Below are 11254 nucleotides of genomic sequence, written 5' to 3'. Positions count from 1 at the left end.
AAACGAGTCCTTACAGATGTAGTTGAATTTTACTGTACATTGATATAAGACAGCTTGGTGTTTGGCAGCTATAGCACCATTTAACCTGTATACACCCATGTTGACGCTTGTTGGCACATCTTCATGTTCTGTGATGACAACACGTGCTTCTCGTTTTTCTTAGGCACCGAGAAGGGTACACACAAAATGTGGTGTCGAGCGGCTTGTGTAGCGTCGCCGTCGGGGAGCTCCAATAGATGGACTTAGCCCACTAGTGTGAATCAGTGAGACCTTGAATGCCCCATCGTGTTGCGAAATAATCAAGGAGGCCTTGGTGCCGTACGTCCTGGATGGCCCTTTCCCTGACGGCTTTTACACTCGCCGCCCAGTACACACCGCGCGGCAAACGGGGGCCTCACTGAACTCTTGCAGAGTACAGTGGCTACCGGGGCCTCCGAGCAGCGATCACTTTAACACGATATGGAACTTCTGGGGCACTATGAAAATACACCTAGTTGCCCGAAAGCTCGGTATCCGCCATAGTGATTCTCTTTTGTTAAATGTTCAGCGAACATGAGACTCATTGAATGCGAAGTCCGCAACTTTTAAGAGTTATATACGAGTCGACGTTGCAGCGAGTCGCCAAAGTCATCTCTGCAGGAAGCCACCACACTGGACATTAAATGACAGCTGTCAAAGCTGTCATGCTATTTGATTTGTTTCATCAAGGCATCCATCTCAATATCTAGCCCTTGGCCTATAATCTATTGGATGCTTCATTTTGACATTTGCCTTGGTGATGATTTGGTACGGCTTTATCAACACAATGCGATATGTGCGAGTAATGTCTAACATTTCATGTCCCGCACCGCTATCGAGGCTACGTGGCATTTCTAGCCAAGCATCACGACACAATAAATTATAAAGGACGAGCACACATTTTTATGAAGGCGGCACGCGAATCGAAGTTATATGTTGTGCGATGAGAGGAAATCCAGTAAATAATGACAATATTTACTACTGCTACGGGCCATTGAACAACAAAAAGGAAAAGGTAGTAAATATCATCCCAGTTCGTATTGAGTTTTCCTCATGATGACTGGAGGGTGCATTCATTGTAAATGACGGCACAAAATAATTCTAGGGGCTAGAATAGTTGACTTCCACCAAGAGTGCCCCTGTTTGATCCCGGTAGGAACTGATGCATCTTTATTAATTATTGGCAATGGTTGCGGCAATACCAATGGCAACAGTGTTGGAAGGTATCGCCGCCAAAAACGGCAATGAAAATATTAGAATGAGCCCACTTATAGTTAAACTGTAAATGTCCTGCGGTGAATTACAGACAAGCTTAAACAAGTGGACTATGCACAGCGCCGGTCTGCTGGTCTCCCTCTGCAGTGGTCGGTCTCTAAGCCGGTCATGGACTGAAGCATACATTATGCGTCGTTCCTTAGGAAGTGCGCATGTCAAGCTTACTCTTCCGGGAAATATTTTGGTTGATCCATGATCCACAACTGTGCCGCTTGCCATCAAACTCTGCCTATCTCTAAGCTGATGTTATATCTTGTCGCATGGCTGCATAACGGCGATAATTATTTGCGAATGTCCACATAAGGAGCCCCCACTATTTTCAGCTATTATACTAACAGTTTTTTCCTAGTGCATTGGCATGAAAGTGTTTTATACCGGGGTCCATCAAGACGTCATTGACATCATTTACGTCACGGAAGTGACGTGGGCAAAATATACACGAACAGATTACAAAAGAAAAAGTTTTGTTCGTTTGGGTGACCTGGGAATTGCACCCACGAACTCTCGGTCCACTACGGCAGGTGCCCGGCGCTCTACCCACTGCGCCACCGCCACATATGCACAAGGCTTTACAAGCGCGCCTTATATCTCACACACGTCCCTCTCGCAGTGATCATTGTTGGCGGGGTGGTGTCGTGATTTAGAAACGGTGAAGTGCGGCCATCAAGACACTAACGAGCGAGTGACGACAGGGAGCGCTTTGTTTGAGCGCAACGGAACCTTTCAATGCACGATTGTAGGAACCTCTACGGTCGATGCAGTGCGACGTACTCGATGACTCGGTTTGGTGACGACGCAAAACGCGCTTTGTCATGGCTTTGTGTTAGCACGACGACTCGTCGACAGAGTACTGCAGCTTCCACACACTAAAACGGCGTTCCTCCGCCGCCTGCTGCTTTGAGTGCGTTAGCACCGGCTAATAAAATTGCTGCAATGTGCGGTCGAGAAAGGCAAGGACGTTGACGGGCGAAAGTCGCGAAGTGAGCGATTTGATGCTGCGAGAGACGCCAGTAGTTAGTGGGGCACTTTCCCGCGTTCATGGCTAAAGCTACGAGCTCTGCCTTTCGTGTTCCTGAAGCGCTGTATGGCACAGGCATGAGCACAGACGTAGGTTATGCTGTTACTGGGGAGCGCCCACCTTGGAGTTTTTCTCGTCAGATTACGACACTTTGAACCGATGCATATCGAGTGCCAGTCCTCACTACGTACTTGAGGATGCCATCTTTGGGCGAGAGTGGAGATCACGGAAGTTAGTTGTCAGGATGGAGATTTCTATAGCTGCCGAAAACCAATAGACATTGTGCAAGCTCTCATATATCGATGTACAATAGACAGTCAACTACTCCTGTCAAGACACGGTTCACTTTCATGTTATGCCGATTCCTATAACGGAGGGACCAATCATGTCTTTTTTTTTTTTTTGACAGCTCGTAAGCTACAGCACTGATGTCGAGCACAACGCATGGGATCCTGAGAGCCAATAATGGCTTGGGATAAAACTTCTAGTGGGGAACTTACTGACCCATACAATGCAGATCAAGACAACCACAGGACTATTACAAAAGTAGACCTCCCATTAAGTTTACATATGATTATTGGTCTGAAGTTTAATGGGACCTTCTCGTACAATGAACGAATACAACATGCATGAAATGCTTTTAGCTCCCCTTGTCGGCAGCCTTCAAGTTACCTTGAGCCAAATGCCAGTGCCGTTGTCGGGGAAGCTCAATGAGGTCATCCCGGCATCGTGGCGAGACATCAACTGGACATCTAGGCAATCAACGAAAAGATTCTAAAAAGCACAGCCTTTGGCGGTCACATCTTCTTACAAGACCGCGTTACATACCCTGGGTGCGGCCAAGCAAATCACAACATATATCGCTTCAGTGTTTTACTTAGTGTTTGTTCACATTATCAGTGAAGAGGTGAGAATTCGTGAACACGTGTGTCGCTAGAGCCGACGTTTCGATACGTGGACTTGTCTTCTACAGCCTTGAAGAAGGCAAGTCTGCTTGCCGAAACGTCGGCTCCAGTGACACCCCGTACTCTGGAATTCTCATCTCTTCAAGCTTCCGTCTTCTCCTGATCTTCTGCTTTTGGGGGATTATTCCTGAAGCTGTAACTTGCTGTACGCTGAAATCTTATTTACCATTTACAATAGCGACGTTTCAAAGGCAAGTAGGGCGCCATACACTTGTCCTTTTAAACACCAATGAGCTTGTGCTAACACCAAGCTTGTGCTGTTGCGAACGCGAGTGGTGGGCAATTAAACAGCGCACTGCCAGAGGCAGCGGTTTCGCGGCGGGGGTTGCTGCATTGTTCGAGAGATGGCTTGAGGCGCACCAGCCTGCTGTCGCGTCGTAACCGCATCGGCCGCATACGCCAGGAAAAGCCCAAGATTTATCTCTCACTGTGACAGCAAACAATGGCGTTCATATCGACGAGTGCACAGAGTAGTGTGCAGTTTAGTGGGGTGAGCCCTTGCGAACATGCACAAGATTGTGGCTATTATGATCTCTAATAAATGAGATTTGCCGATATACATTTCATGCTCACGTCTTCTCTATTATGAGAAAGCCAACCATCTTTTGTTACTGAAAGCTCACTGAGACACAGGCTTGCTAATGCAACCCTCAACCGTCCTCACAAACACAAAACTTGAGTTCACGGGACATAGAAGTATCTGCTTTTTTATTCTGCGGTCTCCATTGCTTAGCACATCAATGCATCCTCCAAATTCTCTGACTATCCCCCCAATATTGTAGCTGCAGGCAAATTAGTGCAATACTTTTCCATTACTTTTTCATAGGGTTCGTTCTCGTCAAAAGTGAAAATTAGACGCAATTTATACAACAGAAGGTTTTTTCTACAGCAAGAATATTTGTAATGACTACTAAACATGTTCTAACAGGCAACTACGTTTTAAAAGATAGGTGCCTTCGTTCAGCAGAAAAAAAATGTAAATATGACTACATTTACCGAATTCCGCTTAATGAGACAATTTTCAAAAATTGTTTTGTTTTGACCTCAAATTTGAAATCATGCCACTTTGCTCTCCACTGCGCATGCATTTTGCGCAAAAGATTTTATGGAACCGCAGCACTCATACGGGGACGTATTAGAAGCGAAGCTGCATTCGCATTTCTGCTGTAGATGCCTACCCACTGCGGCATGAGAGGTTTCAGACTGTGACGCTCTTCCGCGGACTCAGGGTATTTCGACGCATTCGCCGTCTTGGCACAGTCCTTCTTTCACCGTCTATATCTGCGTTGCTGCAGTAGGCTTAGTGCTTTCGATACTGTGCTGTAGTCCGATCTAGTACTGTAATATCCTTATATTTTCTTCACGATAAACGGCAGCGCACACCGGGTTAAGACAGATACACGAGACACGAAAAAAGGACGACACCAGCGCTGAACTTCAACTCTGTTGGTGTCTTGCTTACTCTTTACTTTTGTAGCGTTAGCAACACTTGCCTAGCCGGAGCCGATTTCGCGTGGAGCGTCATGAGCCATGCTGCGCATGCGCGAAGATGAGTGATGTCACACAGCTGGGTCACGGGAGCTGGCATCTCACACGCTCTCCGACACCGCCGCGCGCGGCTCGCCGCTGCTTGTCTGCGCGTTCAGAAGGTGTGGCGTAGTAGCCGCGCAGACAAACTGGCGCAGGCGCGCGCGCAGACTCCGCCACCGCCGCGCGCGACTCGCCGCCGCCGGTCTGCGCTTTCCAGAATGACGTCGTAGCCTTGGCAGACGTATTGGCGCCAGCGCGCGCGCAGCTATTCGCCTTTGCTGTGCAGTCGCCGCCTGACACTGTGCTGGAGCCGCTTGATAGCGCCTCTGACTGGCGTTTGCAGGTGGGTAACGCCAGAGAGAAGGAGAGCGCAAATGCTGCTCAACGGCTCAGAAGAGCCGAGAAGCTTATCTCATCGGATCCCGAAGTAGTTTCCTGGCAATTAGCGGTTCAGCGTACGAAGAATGAACAGAAGAAGGCTAATAATCCTGAACAATCTGGAAAGCTAAGTTTAATCAGCTGAACCTTTGCTTACGCTACGTATATCCTGGCATAGCCGAGCTAAGCCACTGCAATTTTTTTTTTACTTTTTACCCACTCTTTACTTTTTTTACTATTATGCGTTGCTACTGTTCTTGCTAAATTATTTTTTAATATTGCTGAATTTTCTATGCATTATTTGATTCTCACTTCACTCTTCAATGTCATTGTTCAATACCATAGTTTTAACTGTCACTGTTCTGGCCTCTATAATGTACTGTATGTGCCCTGAGGGTATCGTAAGCATACACATGAGAAATGGTTATTGTTGTATATCAAGAACGCAGGATCAGAGGGCGGAAGAGAAACTTTATTGAGCTGCTCGTGGTTACAGAGCCACGAGCAGATTGCCCCGATGGAGGCGGGCTCCTCGAGGAGGAGGAGGGCCGTTCCGTCGCAATCTTGTTTGCAATACATGGCGAGAGCGGCGTCCCGGGGAAACGTGATTCTACATGTCTTTAGTTCACGGCGGCTGCAATAGTACATAATTCACAGCCGCACACATGTAAACACGTAGAGGCCATGTGGTCTCTCACTATACACACTCACGTTGTTAAACACGCACACTTTGCCGTTGCTTATATGTGTGTGGCTTTTTAGTTCCCAACAGTTACATCCTATGGGTAATTGCAGCAGGTGCCCTAGGAGAATTTACAATGACCAATGTCATACAGATGCGTAATAGGCACTTTCTAACTGTAATAGCAGAAGGCTCCCTAAGAAAGTTAAATAAGGGCCGATGCCATGCACACAGACGTTCCATACCTCTTAGTGCGGTTGAGGTGTGCAACGATATGCGAAGCATTGCAAGCGATTGAGAATACGATGAGAATGGAGCCCGATAACGAACATGTTCCCTTCTAGAAGGTGAAGCTTAAGGGTACTCCGTGTTTTTTTTTTCATGTAGTCACTGACTCGGGATTTGATTTTATGTGCAGAAAGAACTCACTCATCTTCTGAGCGAGTTGCATGCCCGCGACGGCGACCCCTTGACTCCGCCGGACGTCCTCATCGGCAGCGTGTCAAATATTATGACAAGGGTGTTGGCGAGCCGACGATTTGGGCAAGATCATCCACAGCGTGCTAACATGAACGACTTCATCGAAGTAGTCGTCCTGCTCTCCACTCAGGTCCTGGCCGTAAATTTTTTCCCGTTGCTACGATCGGTATTTTCCTGCCTTGGGCTGGGCTCGTGCGGCAGACTCCGGGACGCATTTCTTCGTAGAACTCGCTTCACTGAGTGAGTATATTGAGATGTTGTTTTAAGTGGCAGGTGTGAAAGTCCAGGTGTAGAGGCACATGCAAGCAAGCACAGGACTACCGCTATCTGAGAGTTGGCTAAGACGAACGTCAGGCACGCTTATTGTCATATCTGCACTTAGAAGCTTCTCATGGAGTTTCACGTTATTCACAATAGATTTTTCGTTGTGGGTAGTACCTGGTGAAGACTCACATAAGTGAACACACACTTATTGCAGAATTCTGGATGAGGGGATGTTATTTCACTGAGTAGGCACATCGGCGTGGTCTCTAACGTTCACTTCTCATTGTTATATTATTGAGATTGCTTGTATACCTTTGTACTTTTGTTTTTATTTCATCTTTCCCCTTCGCATTTTTACTTACACATGTTTTATTTCGACATATCTTAGGACTAATTTTGCAGAGCATATCATAAAAAGAATGTGATAACGTAATAGATACCATTGTAAAACCGGTTTTCTATCTCGTCTTCCTTAACAAGTACGATTGTGGGACTATAAAGGCTCCCTAAAATCCTCTGACGACACTGTTCTAGCCATAACATAGAGCAACTTATCGGCGATAAATGTATGAACAATTGTGTGTGACGACGTAGCGGCATGCCTATTTGTACGCTAGTCTGCCACAGTGCTTGCTCCGACAGCTGGTAGTCGCAACTTGTGCAGTGAAATGTACGTTCCGCTTAAAACCTAAACTCTATCCCTCGTTCTGATTGAATCTAGAAACTTACACAATCATGCGTAACCACCCGGAATACCACACTGCAACGAAACATTGCCAGTGCTTGTTTTCCGAATTGCCTTGACAGCAGACGTATCTCCTGATCGCGTTTGTGTGCATTACCAACTTGAGCATACTCGTTCCTTGGTACGCATCGCAGAAACTATTCTATCTGTTTGACAATACGTTGTAGTCGTGCATTTTCTACGCAATATTTTGCGATGCTTATACCTGCGCGGCAAATTTTGGTTTTAAGAATCTAATATTGTCGCCAATATGAATAAAAAAGCTCGTTTTCACTTTGACATTCGCGTGTCTGTGTCTTCAACGCCGATCGACAACATACTTCGTTTTTCCAGAGCCGTATAACGTCCCATTTCTCTGGTGCGCTCAGAGACGGGCTTGTCTGAGTCAGAAAATATATCTACACTGACAGCAAAATAAGCAAAATTTTGGGTGCATTGCGTTTTCTTCAGCTAAGCTGCATATTGTGGCATACATGCAGGCAAGCCAAAATAACACCGAACTGTTTTTGAAAGCAGGAGACTGTCCGCAGACGACTGAGAGAGAGAGAAACGAAGAGGAAAGGCAGGGAGGTTAACCAAGCTTTGGCTCGATTGGCTACCCTACATTGGGATGGGGGAAGGGGGAATAATAGAAAGAGTAGAGAAGAAAGACGAGTTTGTCTGCTGAGTGCAGGCTGATCAATGCTGAAGACAACCAAACTTTTAAAAGTCTACATCATTCTACAGCCCTTATAAGAAACACTCCAGCTCGTTTTAACTAATGTACACTAAAACCGACCTGTAGAGGCAAATAATTCGAAAGTAAATCAAGTAGCTGTCACAGTGCGAGTAACAATTATGCAAAAAACTATTCCTATTGATAGGCTCCTTTCATTCATTCATTCCTTTACGAAACTCTTCTTTCTTGAAATGTCATATCTAAGAAAGCGTCATTGCACATGTTCTTCGAATAGAACAACGGTTTGTGATTGGTATTGAAGCACTGAAAGTGGTTATGGGATAAGTCTGCTCAGGGCAGGTAGTGACGGTGGCAGATGTAAACTGTGACAATAAGGTAACCAGAATAATAAGTATGGCATGGAGCGAATTTGGCGCGTATTCGCATTTTTTTTTTCAGTCTCCATCCTGTTTCCCAGTCTCCTTCTAGAGAAAAGTATATAACATCTGCGTCTCACCATTACTTCCGCGGCAGAAACATTGAGGCTTCCGAAAAGGGCTCAATTGAATCCAGGAAGACGTACCGAGCCATGCGCACGCACAGCGCATGCAGCGAGAAGACAAGACAGCCGCTGGTGATTAAGAGCAACACAATAGATTCCAAGAGAAGGCCATTGCGCCAGGAGGAGGCAGAAAGTTGGGTGGGCAGATGAGATTAAGGAGTTTGCGGGTGATAACGTGGCCGAGGCATGCACAAGACCGAGTTGATTAGAGGAATGCTGCAGTGTACATTGCCCCGCAGTGGGGGATAATCAGGCTGATGAATACCTGATGAATCAGGCTGATGAATATTCGACAGATAAAACTGGAAGAGCACCTTCGCTAGCTCGTGGCTCCCCAACCAAAGCATCTGAAATGGCGGCATCGAAGAACGCGAAAAGGCTGGGTTAAGCTAAGCGCTACCCAATAATGGTCCCATGTATTAGTTCCACTGAAACCCCCTATCCTCGTTAAACCGCTACTGAATACATACAGTTCTAGCTCATCGCACGTACGTTGAGGCAAGCTACAATAGCGAACAGTTTGACGCGCTTCTTGTACAAAGCGCAACCTTGAAAGTCTCATTCTTATCAGAGCTCCTTCAGGGTGCCGCAAACTCTAGCGTTAATTTATTTTTCATGTACGGCACCTGACAGCGAAGCTGTAGATGGCTAAATTCTTACATCTCGCGTCCGCGGGCAGACAACAATTTCCGGCACCCCTTGCAACCTCGCCACAGGTGCCCCTTGCCCCTAGGCACCGCCGATGCCCCTTTCACAAGTGTCGTGATACTCGGCGGCGGCACTTACCACTAATCGTTCTGCCCCTTTGTCTCATGACGTAGACACCGCGCTAGCGGTGTTATCAGCATTTGCGCTTTGGATTCGCTATGAGAGGCGCGCATGTCGTTCTCCGGGAGGGAGAACAGTGGGTATTAAAGGACATTTTTGATGGAACAGCGCGTTTGACAGCGAAAGCTGTTATGATATCATTTCACCGGCCGTTTTTGGCGCCGTAGTTGTCCGCCGCCGCCGCCGCCGCCGCCGGTGTCCGTAACCAGTATCGCTCGAAATAAGAAAAAAAAACGAAATAAGGAAAAAATTCCAGGATGGAACGAAGTTCGAACCTGGGTTCTCTGCGTGGAGCCCAGCATTCAACCTCTGAGCCATGCCGGTGCTTGAAACTGCTTTGCAAAAAGGTCCTATACAGGCTTCATGTCGGGAAGGAACCGCATTAGCATATGCAATATAGCGTGGTAGAAGAGTAAAATAAGCACCAAGCGTCGCACAACGCGAATTCTGTAACCAGGCGTCACACAATGCGATATTGCGCAACGAGTAGGTTGTTGAATGCTTCAAACCCATTACAAAGGACTCTGCCATAATTCTTCATCGTCATAAGGCACAGCATCAACAAAGTGCGCATAATGCCTTACATGCGTATAGCAGGTACCAACGCTCTCCGTAGAATGACGAAAAATGGCACAGTGCCTGCTGCCCTACTTCTCAAAAATTACAATGATTTATAGCGTAGTGGGTTCCTCACAAGTGGACTTGTATTGGTTGCCAAGGAAGCCCATAAGCGCATGATCCACTTCCTCGGGGTCTCAGTAAAATTACACTGATTTATAGCGTAGTGGGTTCCTCGCAAGTGCACTTGTATTGGTTGCCAAGGAAGCCCATAAGCGCATGATCCATTTCCTCGGGGTCTCAGTAAAGTTCTTCGCCCCCCCCCCCCCCCCCTCGTCTCTCTCCCACGTCAATGTTTGTTATACAGCGTGACGGGAGAGGGAAATAGTGACCGGGCGTCACCCGATGCAAATTACATAACTGGTGGGCCGTTTAAAGATTCCAACCCATTACAAAGGGCTGAGCCATAATTCTTCATCGTCATCAGTCGTCGCGTCAACAAAGTGCACATAATGCCTTACAGACGGGTAGATGGTGCCTCGCTTCTCCGCAGAATGACGAATAATGGCTTAGTAGGTGCTTTCCCACTTCACAAAAATTGTGATTTATGGCGTAGTGGGTACCTTTCTAGTGTACTTGTATTGTAGCCCCAAGAGAGCTTAACGGGCTCTAGAAACGCCGCTCTTCCAGCTTTCGCTGCGACTGTGCTGCGGTTTCAGCGCAGGCCTGGCGTTTTTTTTACTGAAACAGTGGGGATTAAAGGAACTCCAATGCACAGAGAAGCGCGAATGAGCACAAAAAGAAGACGCAAAGCCACTACCGCAAAATATACAGCCCCAGCTGTTGGCTTCGCTGGCTTCCAAATTCACAGTAATGGAAGGGCTCCGAGTTTTTTCACTTCGAGTGCCCGGTTGGTAAATTTAGACATGCTGCGCAATTCATCAATCTCCTGTATTAAATGTTTTTTTTTTATTCTGCGTCACAGGAAGCTGATGAGCGACAACGAAAGATCGTACCAGGAGGGCACAGTGCGGAACTTTGCTGATGGTTTCATTTCTGAGATGAAGAACCGACAAGAAGAAAATCAAACGTTCACACGTGAGTCTTCAAGCACACCGGCGATGTCTGTGAGTAGGAAAAATGAGTGCTGTTTAACTACCAACGTGTGACGGGAAATCCTCTGAAAACTACCCGTCCCATAACTGACAGAAGTCCCCATGCGCGAACTCTGCGGACCAACACGGGCTATTTTTGTATCGACCACACGCTGTCAATGGTGCACATAGTCTTTCT

This window comes from Rhipicephalus sanguineus, chromosome 10 (assembly GCF_013339695.2).
Source record: "Rhipicephalus sanguineus isolate Rsan-2018 chromosome 10, BIME_Rsan_1.4, whole genome shotgun sequence".
Classification (NCBI taxonomy): domain Eukaryota; kingdom Metazoa; phylum Arthropoda; class Arachnida; order Ixodida; family Ixodidae; genus Rhipicephalus; species Rhipicephalus sanguineus.
This window is presented reverse-complemented; position numbering follows the sequence as displayed.